Here is a 15916-nt window from a genome sequence, read left to right as displayed (position 1 = left end):
AACACCTTCCACTGTCCCACGTTGCTCCAAGCCCTGTCCAGCCTGGCCTTGGACACCGCCAGGGATCCAGGGCAGCCACAGCTGCTCTGGGAATCTTTGTGCCAGTGCTTCCTGAGGACCAGGTCATTGGGAACACCCTGCTGCTGATGAGCATTCCCACATGCCCATCATATCCAAAGACCTTCCAGCACCAGGAACCAGAGGTGACACCTAGCATCTGGCACACATGTCCCTGCCACCAGTGTGGGACACGGCTCATGTTTCTCCTCTGTCACAGTCCCCAGAGGAACAAAATTCACTCTTGAAGAAGCAAAAGTCTGAACCTATCACATAATAACAACAATAATTTTTTAAAATTACTTGTTTGCCAGCACCCCAGATTTGGCTTGATGAATTTTAAACAGTTTTGGTCAAGTCACTGCACTCAAGCCACTGGGAAGGAAACACTGAAAAAATGGTAAAAATGGTTTCACTTTTTTTTAGAGTTTTGTATTTTTGAACAAAGGATTTTTTGTTTTATTTTGTGGTGTTGTACACTGAATTTCCACAACTCTCCATTATAGGGCAAAATAATTTAAACCACATTTCATTTTGGATTGAAATGAGACTTGACATTATTTTGTTTCCTGTTTCAACAAAATAAAAATAACTATTCTCATTGAACACAGCCAAAAACACTCTTATTTCCCACAACTATTCTTAGCACTATGATTTTTCTACGGCTAATTATGGGAAAAATGGAGTTAGCATTAACTATCTGTTTCATGGCCTGGTGTTGAAGAGTATTCACTGAGAATCTGAGGATAACTTGGGGCACCCACCCAAAGGATGCAGCAGTACTTCAGGAAAGAAGATTTGCAATTCGAAGTGTTACTGTAATCCACTTGAAAGTTAGAAAGTTAGGAACCTCCCTTTCTACAGAGGGAAATAAGGAAAATGGGAACTCACACTCTCTCAAAAAGAAGGGACACTCGTACAGCCCAAATTCTGCTAGCAAGGTGGAACACCAGGCACAAGCCCAGTGCCAGCCCTTTTAGGATTTAACCTCCCAGCAACGCCTCTGCTTTGGCTTGTTCCCAGCTCCTCCATGGGGTGCTCAGCCGCAGGAGAAAATATTTACTCTCCAGAGACTATCAGGCACTGCACAAGATAACACCCAGGGGTGCAGAAACCCCAACAGCTAAAGCCTCGTGTGATGCCCTGCTCCATCCTCTCCCACACCCTTTCAGGTCCAACTGGATCCCGTGCAGGGTGAGGGGACAAAAAGCCCCAAACAAAACAGGTTTTCAGGGCAGTGCTGCTGACTTGTTGTTTTCCAAGCCCTCTGCCACTGAGCCCCTGTGGTGCTGCTAACCTCTGCTGATCCCATCAGGTGGTTTAACCAGGAAGCTTAGCTGTAAGCCCTGCTCCTGTGAGGAGACACCACGTTACGTGGGTTATTCTCTGCCCAGCCGTGGAGCTCTTAGCTCCAAAATCCCAGCTACAGCTTACAGGAAGAAAATCAAGTGCCTGAATGGATGAAATTCATCCCAGGTTGCAATGCTTTGTTGTTGGGCTGGGTTCAATTTTTTTTTTTTGTCCTAAGCTTATTTTTTTAATGTTGAAGTACATGTTAAACCCTGTTAACATGCTGCAAATCCCTGTTTTGCTGGAAAAAATAAGAATTTGGCACCTCTAAAAGGCACCAGGACTATACCTGCAGCCAAATAAATATATTATAAACAGGAAAAAAGGCAGGTAGAGAAGGGAGAAACCACAGTGGGGAGGACAAAAGGAAGAAAAAATGGGATAGAGAATAAAAAAATCATGATAGGCACCAAAAAACAAACAAACAAAAAACAAGGATCAGAAGAACAACACAAATGAGATGGGGCATAAGGGACATAAAAATGGGACACGCAACATTAAAGAAGGGATAGAAAAGAAGAAAAAATGGGATAGGCAACAAAAAAATGGAATAGGTAACAAACAGAATGGGATGGGTAACTAAAGAAAAAAGGGACAGGCAACAACTCTGCATCCAAGAGCTGGGCAGAAAGTGTCACTGCACAGTTTTCACCTGTTAACTTTGGCAGCCAGAGGATTTCTGCAGTAAGAGGATGCACGTGCACAATTAGGGCAGGGGGAAGAGGAGGGAGCTGTAATGAAGACCATGGCAGCAATGAAATCCCTTCAGGAAGGCTGCCTGGAAAGTCTGGCAGGCTGGGACCACCAAACCCAGCAGGATGGCCACTGGAACAGGAAAAGCAGTTCACAAGTATTACACTCTCCCTGGCTACAACCCTTATTCTCAGGCTTCACCTAGCCTGAGTGAAAGAACATTATTATTAGGAGACAGACAATAAATCAAAGAACAGCTTGGAAAAACCCATGAAGCCTCCTGAGAGCCAAGGAAACCTGCACTATCTAAGGAAGAGTGAGATTACAATAATTAGGTCAGTTGGCGATAAGCCTCCCCAGCACATACAGGCACTGCCACTCCGCCCAGGAGTGCTGACATCCCCCAGGAGCTGAAAATCCCAGCAGCAGAATGCCAGGGGCACGGGAAACACCAGGAGCAGAAAGCCTCCTCCAGCAGCAAACAGCTGCAGCTGCTCAGCTCCAGGTCTGGGGATCGGTAGGTGAAGCTTGGGAAGTTCTGATGGGATACTGGAAAATTCCTTTGCTTTGAGCTGTGGTACAGCAGCCAACATGTAACTTGACTGTGAGATCGGGGTGTGCAGCTTGGAAACAGCAGCAGGACTCAGCTGGAGGAGGCCCTGAGCAGGTTTGATAGAAGCTGGCTCTGCACTGAGCAGAGGGCTGGACCAGAGAAGCTTACTTCAATCGATAACTTTAGGATCTTACCCATGGTGATCTTCCCTGAGCCCAGATTTTCAGCACAAAGCAAGAAAGACATACTTTAAGCTTAGTGAAAACCAGAAGAAACTTCGTAACACAGTAAGGGGTCAGGCTGACCTTTAGGAGAGGAAACAGGCTGACATGAAATTCAAGTACATGACAACCCCATTGAGCAAAGCTGCCTGCTCTGGGAGTTAGAGGATGGTACCATGCAGTGAGAGCTGAACAGGGAATGCATGCACTTTTCCCTGGAGAAAGGGAGACAGAGGCTTTTTATTACTCATCTCCTCCTTCCTGGATGGTTTGCCATCAGCTTTGCCCATGCTGGCAGCCTTGGGGCTCAAGGACTTGAAAGAGCCACAGCTGCAGGCCCAGAGGGTGGGCTGGACTGAGATCACATCCAGATGTTTGACCCCAGATCAAGCAAACAGGAAGGGCAGACCAAAGAGGAGGATGTGCTCACTGCTCCAACCTGCTCTTGGCTCTTCCTCCCCACCTGTGCCATCATCTGTCTGTCTCTGATTTGGCCATCTATTCCTGGTGCCCAGCCTCCAGCCCAGAGCACAGAAACCAGTCACCTGTGCTCAGGCCTTCCAGTCTCCTTCCTTGCACTGATTTGAGTCAAACCACCACCTTTCAAAAGACATTTGCTTTTCTGAACAGAGGAGGCAGACAATTCCTCACTGGAGCCTCCACATTGTTTTCTAAACTGCTTCTTTCTGAGCACCTCATCAATACTCTCACCTGCCCCTACAACCCACAACAGATCCTCAGAACAACCCAAACAACAACAAACAGCACAGGATGGTTTTATGAAGCCTCCTGCTTGCACAGCTGTGTTGATACCAGCAAGCTTTTCTCATCTGTCAGCTGTAGAATATCCAAACTCTGTCCCGCTCAGGTGAGACCCCACCTGCAGAGCATCTGGAGTCCCCAACAGCACAAGGACCTGGAGCTGCTGGAGCAAGTGCAGAGGAGGGCACGGAGATGCTGCCAGGGCTGGAGCCCCTCTGCTCTGGAGCCAGCCTGGCACAGCTGGGGCTGCTCACCTGCACAAGAGAAGGCTCCAGGGACACCTCAGAGCCCCTGCCAGGGCCTCCAGGGGCTCCAGGAGAGCTGCACAGGCACTGGGCACAAGGCATGGAGGGACAGCAGCCAGGGAATGGCTTCCCAGGGCCAGAGGGCAGGGACAGATGGGCTATTGGGAATGAGGAATTGCTGGCTGGGAGGGTGGGCAGGCCCCGGCCCAGGGTGCCCAGAGCAGCTGGGGCTGTCCCTGGATCCCTGGGAGTGCCCAAGGCCAGGTTGGATGGGGCTTGGAGCAACCTGGGAAGGTGTCCCTGTCCATGACAGGGGGTTGGACTGGATGGTATTAAGGTGCTTCCCACCTAAACCATTCCAGGATTGTATGACTCTCTGAATTCATTAAGTACTTCAGGATGTAATTACTTCACTGACTGACTGATCCAAGCTAAACTCAACCTTCACACAAGAATAGCATCCTACAGACTCCACTGTTTCCTGAGCGCTTCGTGCAGCCATGAAGTGCCTACACTCACTACTGTTCACTAGCCAAAAACCAGCATCCCCCATAAATATACACAAATAATTTTCCATATTCATAGGTCATGCAGAAGATCTCATGCACAATGTTGACCTTCAGCCTCCAAACTCCCCTCATTAACATCCTGACCATTGCTTTCATTTGGTTATGTGCTCTGACCTCCCTTTCAGTACATTAAAAAACAGTCACTACAGTTCCCTCTGTACTTTTAATCAAAGCTCACCTTCTTTTGTTAAAATAATTGGCTAATCAAACCCATTGCCTTCAAGCTGCCATTCCTCCTCATGCTTTAATCAATAGACAGAGATGTTCAGAAGGCAGCAAATATGGCCTAAGGCAGAGCACAGGATGCTGTGAGGACAGGTTCATGATGCGGCTGGACTTCTTAAAAGAGGAGAAAAAAGATGAACACAAGCAAGTCTAAACCCAAGAGAGGTTACTGGAGTATTTCTAGATGATGACGAACTTTGTCATTCCCAGCATTACCCTCACCACCACACATATTAATTTTGGATGCCAAACTTCCTTGTGTTATAAAGCAAAGTAGTAAGTGATGCATGCTGGAATTCCCTCAGCAGATCAAAATTGCTCTTAGGGTTTGAGTATCTGATTTGGGAGCAAAGTGGTACGATTCTAGAGGACTTGGGAGTTTCATCTCTTTTTTATCTGCCCTTCTCCCCTTTAGAGAGAAGCAGAGCTATGCTGGCTTCCAGGTTAGAAGAATAATTAACCCAAAACTAATGCACTTGTTTTTTATACAGAAAACGGGACACCAAACGCCTGGTATCACTTAGAGTGGCAGATGATTTATTGGCTTCCTTGCTGAGCAGCAGTGTCTGAAAGCCCTATGGAGAGCAGAGCAGGCAGTGTGTCCTCCCTGGTATTTAGCAGCCGTTTCAGCCCTGCCATGAAAGGCAAGCTGGCAGCGGTCCTGCACGGAGCCCGTGTCACCATCCATCCATCACCCACCCACACCCCGCCCACCATCACCCAGGCGAGCAGGGCATCCTCCAGCAGTGCCAGCAGCACAACCTGAGCCACCTCCCTTGCTGGGAGAGCCCATGACATCACATTCCATCATTTTTTTACAGTATGACCAGACCAGCCCTCGAAATTCCATTTGGCTGGCCCTTCCTCCACAGATGTCCGTACGGACAAGGAGCAGACAGGAGACCAGGAGCTGCCACAGGTCTGGCAGCACGTCCTGCTCACTGCTTCACTCTGCTCCTGGCACAGGGAAAGACCCTGCTGAGGGCTCATCCTTCCCCACTGTGCCCTTCCCTGCCGGAATGAGGCGGGAATGTTCCTGCTGAATGAAGCCAGCGTAACTGGAGGTGCTCAAGGCAAAGCCAGCAAGGGATGACTCTGCAAATCAGAGTGGGGGGAAAGGCTGAGTCACTTCCTCCCCCACAGCCCTAAATAGAGAAGAGCATAAGGAAAATCATTCTCTGAGCTGACAAAAAAGGAAGAGAATCCCCGGTGTAAAAAAAAAAAAAAAAAAAAAAAAAGTTAAAAAAAACAAAAATCAAAGTGCACATAGTGACAGCAGAAGGGAAAGGGACAGAAGAGGCAGCCTCCTGCTGCAGCTGTAATGGGAACAAGAGTGAGAGGGGTAGAACACCATCCCTGGTTCCTCTGGGAACTGGAAGCTCACTAATCACTTTTAACAGCAGCTCCAAGGCAAGTTCATGGACCATGGTTGATGCTGAAAACCCACTGCAATGCTGCCTCATCTTCTCCAGGTGAAGCTGCCAGCCGTGACCTCAGTCCTGATGGGAAATTGTGTTGAGCCTGGCAAGTGTCTGAGCAAGCTTCCGGGGACTGAATTTATCCACACCTCAGCCTGTAAGGACTCTGTGTGTGCTTGTAGATGATAACACATGGAACATCACTATCAGGAGCAGTCATAGTATAAAATACCTGATGGAGAGGAGAGGGAGAGGGAGACGGAGAGGGAGAGGGAGAGGGGAGGGGAGGGGAGACTCGACTCGAGGAGAGGAGACTCGAGGAGACTCGAGGAGACTCGAGGAGAGGAGACTCAGGAGAGGAGACTCGAGGAGAGGAGAGGAGAGGAGACTCAGGAGAGGAGACTCAGAGGAGAGGAGACTCAGGAGACTCGGAGAGGAGAGGAGAGGAGAGGAGAGGAGAGGAGAGGAGAGGAGAGGAGAGGAGAGGAGAGGAGAGGAGAGGAGAGGAGAGGAGAGGAGAGGAGAGGAGAGGAGAGGAGAGGAGAGGAGAGGAGAGGAGAGGAGAGGAGAGGAGAGGAGAGGAGAGGAGAGGAGAGGAGAGGAGAGGAGAGGAGAGGAGAGGAGAGGAGAGGAGAGGAGAGGAGAGGAGAGGAGAGGAGAGGAGAGGAGAGGAGAGGAGAGGAGAGGAGAGGAGAGGAGAGGAGAGGAGAGGAGAGGAGAGGAGAGGAGAGGAGAGGAGAGGAGAGGAGAGGAGAGGAGAGGAGAGGAGAGGAGAGGAGAGGAGAGGAGAGGAGAGGAGAGGAGAGGAGAGGAGAGGAGAGGAGAGGAGAGGAGAGGAGAGGAGAGGAGAGGAGAGGAGAGGAGAGGAGAGGAGAGGAGAGGAGAGGAGAGGAGAGGAGAGGAGAGGAGAGGAGAGGAGAGGAGAGGAGAGGAGAGGAGAGGAGAGGAGAGGAGAGGAGAGGAGAGGAGAGGAGAGGAGAGGAGAGGAGAGGAGAGGAGAGGAGAGGAGAGGAGAGGAGAGGAGAGGAGAGGAGAGGAGGACCTTTAAAAGTAATCTAGCATCATCCCAACACACCCTCCCTGGCAGCATCCCGTCAGCCAGCTCCTCCCTTCCTGAGTTCAAAATTATTTGGGTTATTTCCTTAAATGAATTGTAGTGAATTACTAAGGTAATTTACTTAAGAATTAACCAACATGCTTGCACCCAGACAGATATTATTTAGGCTCACTATTGATGCAGCCTCTCCTTGCAGACAGGAAAGAATTTACATTTCCCTTTTCTATCCTCCTTCTTACAGCCTGTAAGTTCTTATCTCCAAAATGTGCCCTCCTCTGTCAAATTTGGCTGATATTAGTCCCTGGGTTAAAAAAGTTTCTGGGGGAATAGTGAGTGACACTCAGTCTGACTGCATAAGCCTCATTTCTGCTCATTGGAAAAAAAAAAAAAAAGCAAGCATAAAAACAGGGGAGAAGCTTCAAAGTGACTGCAGTCGATAAATGAATCTTTTACTCTATGTGACAAAAATATATCTATAAAAAAAAAAAAAACCCGTGAAGCAAGGGCTTTCTCTCAAAATCCATTTTGAGAAAAACAATGTGTGCTCTGCAGATGCTCCAAAATGCAGGATCGGGGGAGGACCAGTGCCCTGAGGTGAATCTTGGCACTAAAAGCATCCTGGCAGGGAGGAATGCTGCGGCTCTGCTGACACTCCATGAGGCTATGATGTCCTGCCCATGACTGATGCTGCTCTGAGCACCTGCAAAGGTAGGAAAAACACTCATCTGCCTGTGCCTGGCTAGCACAGGGATGGACAGAGCAGGGATGCAGGGAGAGATGGAAAACTCAGCATCCACCACAAGAGCTTTCCAGAAGTGTGTGTTTCATTGCAGAGCTGCGGTCAGGGTGTGAGAAACTGCTGATCTCAAAAGAAGGGGGAAAAGCTGGGAGAGAAAACTGTCCACCACCTCAGCACAGCCTTCATCCACACCTGTGGCCTCCTCTTCCTTTAGAGACCTCTGCAGACATCACAGCCAGGACCCTGAAAACTTCACCTGGTTCACCTACTCGCTTGCAAGGATAAAATATGTACGTGGCAAGAAAAATACAGAAATCATTTCTCAAAGCACCCCTCAAGCCTCCATGTCCTCCTGCTGCAAAAATTACTGCTGCAAGTTCCATGATCACCAGCCCAGCTTCCTGAGCCAAAGGAAAATAAAATCAAAGACACCTCCAAGGTGATCGTCTGGCTGGGAAGACCCTGCATCAACGATATGCCCTGTTTTAAGGGAATACAATTCCCGTGGGTTCAGGCATACACTCCTGTCTCCTCTCGCTGTGCAAACACCTTCTTAAACATAAAACATTGTTATTAACCTCCAGCTGACAATCACAGCACAACCACAACCCTTCCTGCTTCCTTTTCTTCTCTTGCTGAGACTCACAACATGGTATTTTTGATGACATGTTATTAAAATGCTCCCTGGCTTCATTGCAGTTGGACATGGCGCCCAGGAGTCCTCTAGCCCCAGGGGATTTGCTTCTGGATGGGTAATACAGGGAAATGCAGCATCCAAAAACAAACCAGTATTAGCCTGGAGAAAAGGATGCTCAGAAGGGACATTCTGTCTCTCTAAAATTCCCTGACAGGAGGCTGCAGGCAGGTGGGGGCCAAACACTTCTTCCAGGTAATAAAGTGACACAACAAGAGGAAAAGGGCTCAAGCTGCACCAGGGGAAGTTGAAATTGGGTATTGGGAAAAAGTTATCCACTGGATGGGTGGTCAGGCACTGGCACTAGCTGCCCACGGCAGTGGTGGAGTCCCCATTCCCAGAAGTGTTCAAAAAGCATGTGGATGTGGCACTTGAGGACACAGATTGGTAGTGAGCATGGTGGTGATACTGGATTGATGACTGGATTTGGAAAACACTCTTAGAAGTATTTTCCAACCTTAGTGATTCTGATTCCATGATTTGCAGACTACTGCTTTGGGCTGGCTGGACCTAGACTGCACCATACACCTGCCAGGGACTGGAGCACACACTTCTATGCAGGATGAAAAAATCCTTTAAAATTTACTCCAGTTTAACTCCTGCAAAATCCCTGACTAACAAACACCAATGAGTGTTTCTGAAGACACTGCCATCCTTCAAGGCCACCTGCAGAAGCTGGTAGCCCCGAAATGACATCCCCATGGACTACATATGAGGAGGAGCAGCTCACAGCCACAGCCACAGGTGAGCCCAGTGTCTGCAAAGCTGCCCCAGCCCCAGGCTCACCCAAGGCTGCTCCACCCAAAACCAGCTCCATGTCGTTCACAAAACTTTGGCTTCACAAGAGACTTTGGCAACACTGCAGATGTTTCAGGGGTCTTGGCTGTCCCCAGCTCAAAGCTGGGGACAGCCAAGATCCCTGAAACATCTGCAGTGCACTTCTGTTTAGCTCAAAAGCACTGTGGTAGCACAGACAGACTTGTGAGATTTAATCAAATTATGTGAAAAACTCAGGGTCACGACTGCTTATTTCATGGAAACACAGAATCCCAGAACGGTTTGGGTTGGAAGGAATCTTAAAGACCATCTAGTTCCACGCCCTGCCATGGGCAGGGACACCTTCCACTAGCCAAGGCTGCTCCAAGCCCTGTCCAACCTGGCCTTGGACACTTCCAGGGATCCAGGGGCAGCCACAGCTGCTCTGGGCACCCTGAGCCAGGGCCTCAACACCCTCATCAAGAAGAGTTTTTTCCTAACATCCAATCCAAATCTACCACCTTTCAGCTTAAAGCCATTCCCCCTTGCCCTATCACTGCTTGACCTGGCAGCAGACCATCTCAACACTAATTTGGGGGTTCATGGGATGTGATCCCCAACGTATGGTATGGCACAGCTGATGTCAGGGACCCTCCTGTGCCACAGCCTCCCAAGACACGCTTCCCATGCCAACCCAACTACTTGTGTCCCAAGCCAGCAGCTACCCAACACAACCGGCAACAGCTTGGTTGTGAACACCAGCTTCTCCCAAGGTCCCGGTGAATTCCAGCCAAGCAACGCAGCTCCTCCACGATTTCAAGAGTTCAAATGCATTTTTCAGAACTAATTATGAACCCTGCTAATTGCTCTCCGTCGCAGGTGCCTGGGCAAGCAAGCTGGTGGCAGCTGTGTCTCCCAGTAGCTTCTGCTCTGGTACAGGGGCAGGCTGCAGTGGTGGTGAAGCCTCTCCAGGTTGGAACTGCCTGTACAAACCAGTCCCAGAGAGCTGAGCCTGCTCCCAAAGGAGGGAGAAGTTGGTTGTTTTGGGTGGGTTTTTTTGTATTAAGGCCAATTGCAGTGGGTTGGAATCCAGGCATTCACCAAAGCAGATCTCTCACTCCCCTCCACAGCTGGACAGGGGAGAGAAAACAGAGCAAAAGGGTCATGAGTTGAGTTAAGGACTGTGAGGGATCCCTCACCAAATCCCATCATGGGCAAAACAGACTTGAATTTGCAATATTAATTTAATCTATTGACAACACAATAAGAGCAGGATCATGACAAGTAAAATAAATCAGAAAAACACCTTACCCTCACCCCTCCCTCCTTCCCAGCTCTACCTCCTCCCTCAGTGGTGCAGGGAGACAGGAATGAGGGTTATGACTAGTTCAGAGCAAGATGTTCCTGCCACTGCTCAGGGAGAGAAGTCAGAGGGGGAGCAGTCAGAGTCCTTCCCCTGCTCCAGTGTGGGGTCCCTACCACAGGAGACAGTTTTACATGAACTTCTCCAGTGTGAGTCTATCCCATGGGCAACAATTCTTCAATAACTGCTGCAATGTAGGGTGCAGCCCTTCAAGGACAGGCTGCTCCAGCATGGGTCCCCCCCTGGGGTCACAAGTCCTCTCAGGACACCTGCCCTAGCATGAGCTCCTAATTCCACAGATCAGCATATCCCTGCCAGGACCCTGTTCCAGCATGGGCTTCCCAGGGGATAACAGCCTCTCTCAGGTATCCCCCTGCTCTGGGCTCCTCCAGGGGCTGCAGGTGCATCTCTGCATCCCTCCATGGGCTGCAGGGGAATCTCAGCTCTGGCATCTGAGGCAGCTCCAGCCCCTCCTCCTGGCCTGAGCTTTGTGTCTGCAGAGTTGTTCCTCTCACATGTTCTCACCCCACTCTTCTCTGACCACAATTACAACTGCCAGTGACTGGCAATCATTTTATTTTCTTCTTAAATCTGTTATCCCAGAGATGTCACAATCATTCCTGATGGGCTTGTCCTTGGGGTCTGTCCTGGAGCTGGCTGGTGTTGGCTCTTCTGGACATGGGGGAAGCTCCTGGCAGCTCCTCATAGAAGACATCCTGGTAGCCCTCCCATTACTAAAACTGACCATGCAAACCCAACAGACCCATTCAAACCAGAGGTAAGAAATAAGAATCTTATGGGCAGCCACGAGCATCCTCAAGTCACCCAGGCATGATGTGACACCAGGGGACAGGGACACCACAGAGCCACCCACCCCTGCTCTCCATCCCAGGGACAGCCCCACCACATCCATGTTACCCCACCCATATCCCTTCCCATCCTGGTGGAAATACAGATGTTTTTCCACCACCACCCCACCCCCTGCACAGATGCAGCCAGGCTGGGGAAGCAGATGAAGCTGAGCCAGCTGCCACAGAGGAGACGCCCTCGATAAATGTCTGCACGTTATGAAATACACCTGCAGGTTCCTGGCCGACAGGTGTGGCAGGACTGGTCCTGCAGAGATAGCAGAGGCAGAAGTTTGGTTCCGTCACCACAGGTTCTCCCACCACCTCAGAAACCAAGTTCTTCTTCTCCTGGACCACAACTGCTACATGCCTGGGGGACAGGGAGGCCGAGGGTTGTGTGTGCAGGACAGGAGACAGGAGCAGTGGCCTTCCTAGAGTGAGCACAAGATTACCCCCAGCCAACCTGGGGTGCCTAAAACCTCAGTGTCCCACAGACTGTCTGAGAGGACTCTCCAAGAGCTAACTCAAAGCAGCAAAGTCTCAAATCTATTCATTTTCCATCATAAGTTTTCTGCAATCCATCCATGACAGAGACACCACCTCCCATTCCTGGCCACTGCTTAGGTACCTCTACACTTCAGAATGACAATGACAATGCAAAATCCAGCAAGCCAAGACTGACCATGGCACAGCTCTAGGCAGACGGGAAAGAAACAAAACCTCTCATTTCAGCAGCGAAGCTTAAATGCACAAAAGTTTTAGGAACATCCAATGTTGCTCCCATTTCAGTCTGAACTGAGGACGAAATGCACTTCTCTCAGGATCACCAGCAAGGCATCTACATTGTAAGTGAATATATATATATATATATATATATATATATATATATATATATGCAAAAATGTACATAAATAAATAAAAATAAAATAGCCAGGGTCTCAAACAGACAGAAGATGATTGGTTGGCTACAATAGCCCTTCATTTCAGAGGACACAGTAATCTGCTAATTATCCTCAAGTGGCACAACTGCCCCTTCTCCAAAGAGTTTCACAACATCCCGAGGCATTTATGGAGATTACTCAACCAGAAGGCTCAACATTTCCAATCTTCTGTTGTCCTTTTCCCAACCTGATTGTAGCCCAAACAGAGCAACAAACTGTTAGCTCTGAAACTTAACAATAGCGTAACATAAACGTCTTAACACTTCTGCCAAAGCGAAAAACAGTGAAATCATTGATGATATTTAATTTCTCCATCAGAACATAAAGGAAGAATGCTAAATGTGTCTCAAACAGCTCTTGAAAAAGCTGCCCCCAGCTTCCACAGAAAACACAGGGTCTTGCTACACTTTTAGCTACAGCTCCTCACAAATACACAGGACCCCAAAGACTCAACTGAGCAGTAAGAACATGAAATTAAATTAGGTTCAGGAGGGTTTTCTTGCTGCTTTGCAGAGACCTGTGGGCAAAATCTCAACCAGTGAGAACTACCACAATTTCACACCCTTCCTGCTGAGGCAAAACCAAGCAGGAACAAGGATAGCTGCAAGGAGAAATGGGAGAGAGAGCCACAAATTGGGAAAGAAGGGGAGAGTCAACACAGCAAAATTTGTCCTCACCAAGAGATCAGAGCAGAATGAACTCAATCACGCAGTTCACCCCAACATGGGGTACTCCAGAGAGCAAAAAGAGTATTGTTATTCTCATTCAAAATCAAGTGCTGAAGAAGAGACTTCTGGAGATAAAGCCCAGCATGCCATCTTCCCTTCCACAGTCTGGATGCAGGGCTAACATCCATCAAGTATGTTTCCATGTTTGTATTCCATTTTTCATGACTCTCAGGAACCCTCCATATACCATTCCCATGCCATTTGTGGATCAGGCTGACTCAGCTACGGGAACAAATGTGCCAAACTCAGCCGAACCCGTCAGGTACCTCAGCCCTCTTCCAAACGGCATCACAAAGGCAGAGCTGGAGTTCAGTTCATCTCTACAAATTCTCTCCAGTCTTTCATGCAGCTAGGTGCTGGGCTTCACCCCCCAGACCACCTGAGACAAGTTGCTTCCCTGCATCACCTTCACCTGCAGCGGCATCCAACTGCGGCTCCTCTGCTTTAAAAGCAACCTGAGATCTTACAAATGGAAAAAAAAAAAATGTACAACCTGAGCTTCCCAAAACAGCCACTGCTTGTCTGTGCCAAAGATAACACACACAGTGCAGGACAACCACAGCCTACAAACCTTTCCCAAGGCTTGAGGGGATAAAATGCAGCACAAGGTTTTGCTCTTGAACCTTGGGTTCAGCGATGGCAGAGAAAAGCCTTTATAAGCCTCACAGGGAAAAATAATGTTGGTGGACACAACAGAATGGCTTTTTCCACTCACTGGAGACAAGGTGTGAATATTTGCTAGTCAAGGTCACATAAATCATAAGCAGAGTAGGAAGTTTCCTTCTCCATCCTGTGCAGCATTCACCTGCCACAATGTGGATGCTCAGATGATGGTCCGCCATCAAAAAACCTTTCTAGGTTAGGTAGAGAAGGGACTATTAAATGATCTGGTCTTATTTTGGCATCTTTGCTCTGAAAGAAGCAACCTAGAAGATCAGTCTATCTTCTGCTTCTTCCCATCTCTTCAATTTTTCTTAACGAGGATGTGATTTTAAGCTTCATCCCATACCTGCCTGAGTGGTGGAGAAAGAGCAGGGTGGAATACCGGAGAAGGAATGAATGTGGCACCCATGGGCAAGTGGAAATGGCCCATTTGAGAGATGCACCCAGGTTCTGGGGCACTGAGAAACAGCATCTGCCCCTTTCCAACCTAATGGCATTGCTGCTTCATCCACTGTGGGATCTCACAGGTGGGAATCTCACCCTTTCCAGAGAAGCCTGACCCAGGGAATAGCCTTGGGAGGTGAACCTTAGTCTCATTCTATGGAAAAACCACTCCAATGACTGACTTTTGAGGCATGGGGAGGCCAGTGAAACCCAACAACTGTGCCTTCAGCGTTCAGCATTTCTGGGGGCAGCTGCAGCAAAAAACATCTCACGACTGCCGGCTGCTCCGCTGCCACAGCATCTGTTGTCCCCTACTGACACCCACCACGGCCCCTGAGACCACGTGCAGCCAGAGTGACTCTGCAGGAAAACGATAACCGTAAAATGACAACAAAACCGGGTCTCCGGCGAGCCCTCGCTCGCTACACCCGGACCCAGCCCGGGGGCCGCTCCTCCCGCGGGGTGGGCGCTGCTCCCAACCGGGACCATCCCGCGGGAGCCGCGGCCATCTCCGCGGGGATGCTCCGCGGGCACCTTTGTGCGGCGGTGCCGCTGTGCGGGCTCCGCCGCCGGCTCTGCCGCCACGGGGACGGCGATGGCCGCGGCTGCTGCGGCGGGGACGCGAAGGGCTCCCTGTGCTTCTGCCCACGGGGGGCTCGCCTGGGGCGGGGCTGGGGTGCAGCCCTGCCCTTCTCCGGCCAAACGGAACGGCCGGGAAGATTCCAGAGGCCGGGAGCACACCCGAACCCAGCCCCGGAGCTCTCCGCGGGGAGCGCCGCATCCCGGGGGGGGCCCCACGGCCACGCACGGGCTGTCACCGAGCGGGGGGGACCTCCCCGGGGCGAGGCCGCCGCGACACCGCCAGCACCGAGACCTGCCCAGAAACCGGCTCCATCGGCGGCACGGTCCCCACCCCCCCGCGGGGTTCGCGTCTTTCTGAGGGAGACAAAAGCCGGGATGCGCTCCCCCCGCCGCCCCCCTTCGCTCCCCCCCGGCCGGTGCTGTGTCACGTCCCCCCCGGGCCGCGCTTACCGTGCGGGGCCGGGCGCGGTCAGTGCCCCGCTGAGGGGGTCATGGGCGCGGCGTGGGGCGCGGGGGGTGCGGGGGGCTCCGGGGGCGCCGCCCGGGAGGACGCTCCGGCTCCGGCTCCGGCTCGGCAGAGGGACGGGCCGGGGCGGCGGGCAGTGACGCGGCGCGCTCCGCCTGCGGCCCGCGCCGGCCCTGACGGGAGATGTAGTCCGGGGCTGCGGCCTGCCCGCCGCGGGGGGGCCTCACGGCGGGAATATGACGGGGACACCCCGAGTGCCGCACCCTAGCGCCTCCGATAGGAACCCCCCAGACCCCGCAACCTCGGGATCCGGCAGAGACACCCCGGACCCTCCCACCCCCGGGAACTGACAGGGACCTCCCGCCTCTCGCACCGCCGGGGCTCCGAAGGAGAGTTCCCCACCCCGCAACCAGGGCTTTGACAGGGACCGCCCGGACCCTGCAATCCCGAAAAGTGACAGGGATTCGGGAGTTCCGCACCACGAGGATCTGACAGGGACTCCCCCGATCCGGGACTCCGGATTCTGACAGGGACCCCCCTCA

The 15916-nt window shown here is 51.0% G+C and overlaps 1 protein-coding gene across 4 annotated transcripts in view; it reads right to left on the bottom strand.

Moving 5' to 3' along the window:
• Positions 1-15482, bottom strand: part of CTIF (cap binding complex dependent translation initiation factor) — a 147082-nt gene extending 131600 nt beyond the window's left edge. For all 4 annotated transcript variants that reach the window (XM_059873390.1, XM_059873388.1, XM_059873389.1 and 1 more), the window contains exon 1: positions 15359-15482. The gene's annotated coding sequence lies outside the window, so the exon portion shown is untranslated. The remainder of the gene's footprint in view (positions 1-15358) is intronic.
• Positions 15483-15916: the final 434 nt, after the last annotated feature.

The sequence above is a fragment of the Haemorhous mexicanus genome, chromosome Z, assembly GCF_027477595.1.
Source record: "Haemorhous mexicanus isolate bHaeMex1 chromosome Z, bHaeMex1.pri, whole genome shotgun sequence".
Lineage (NCBI taxonomy): Eukaryota > Metazoa > Chordata > Aves > Passeriformes > Fringillidae > Haemorhous > Haemorhous mexicanus.
This window is presented reverse-complemented; position numbering and strand designations above follow the sequence as displayed.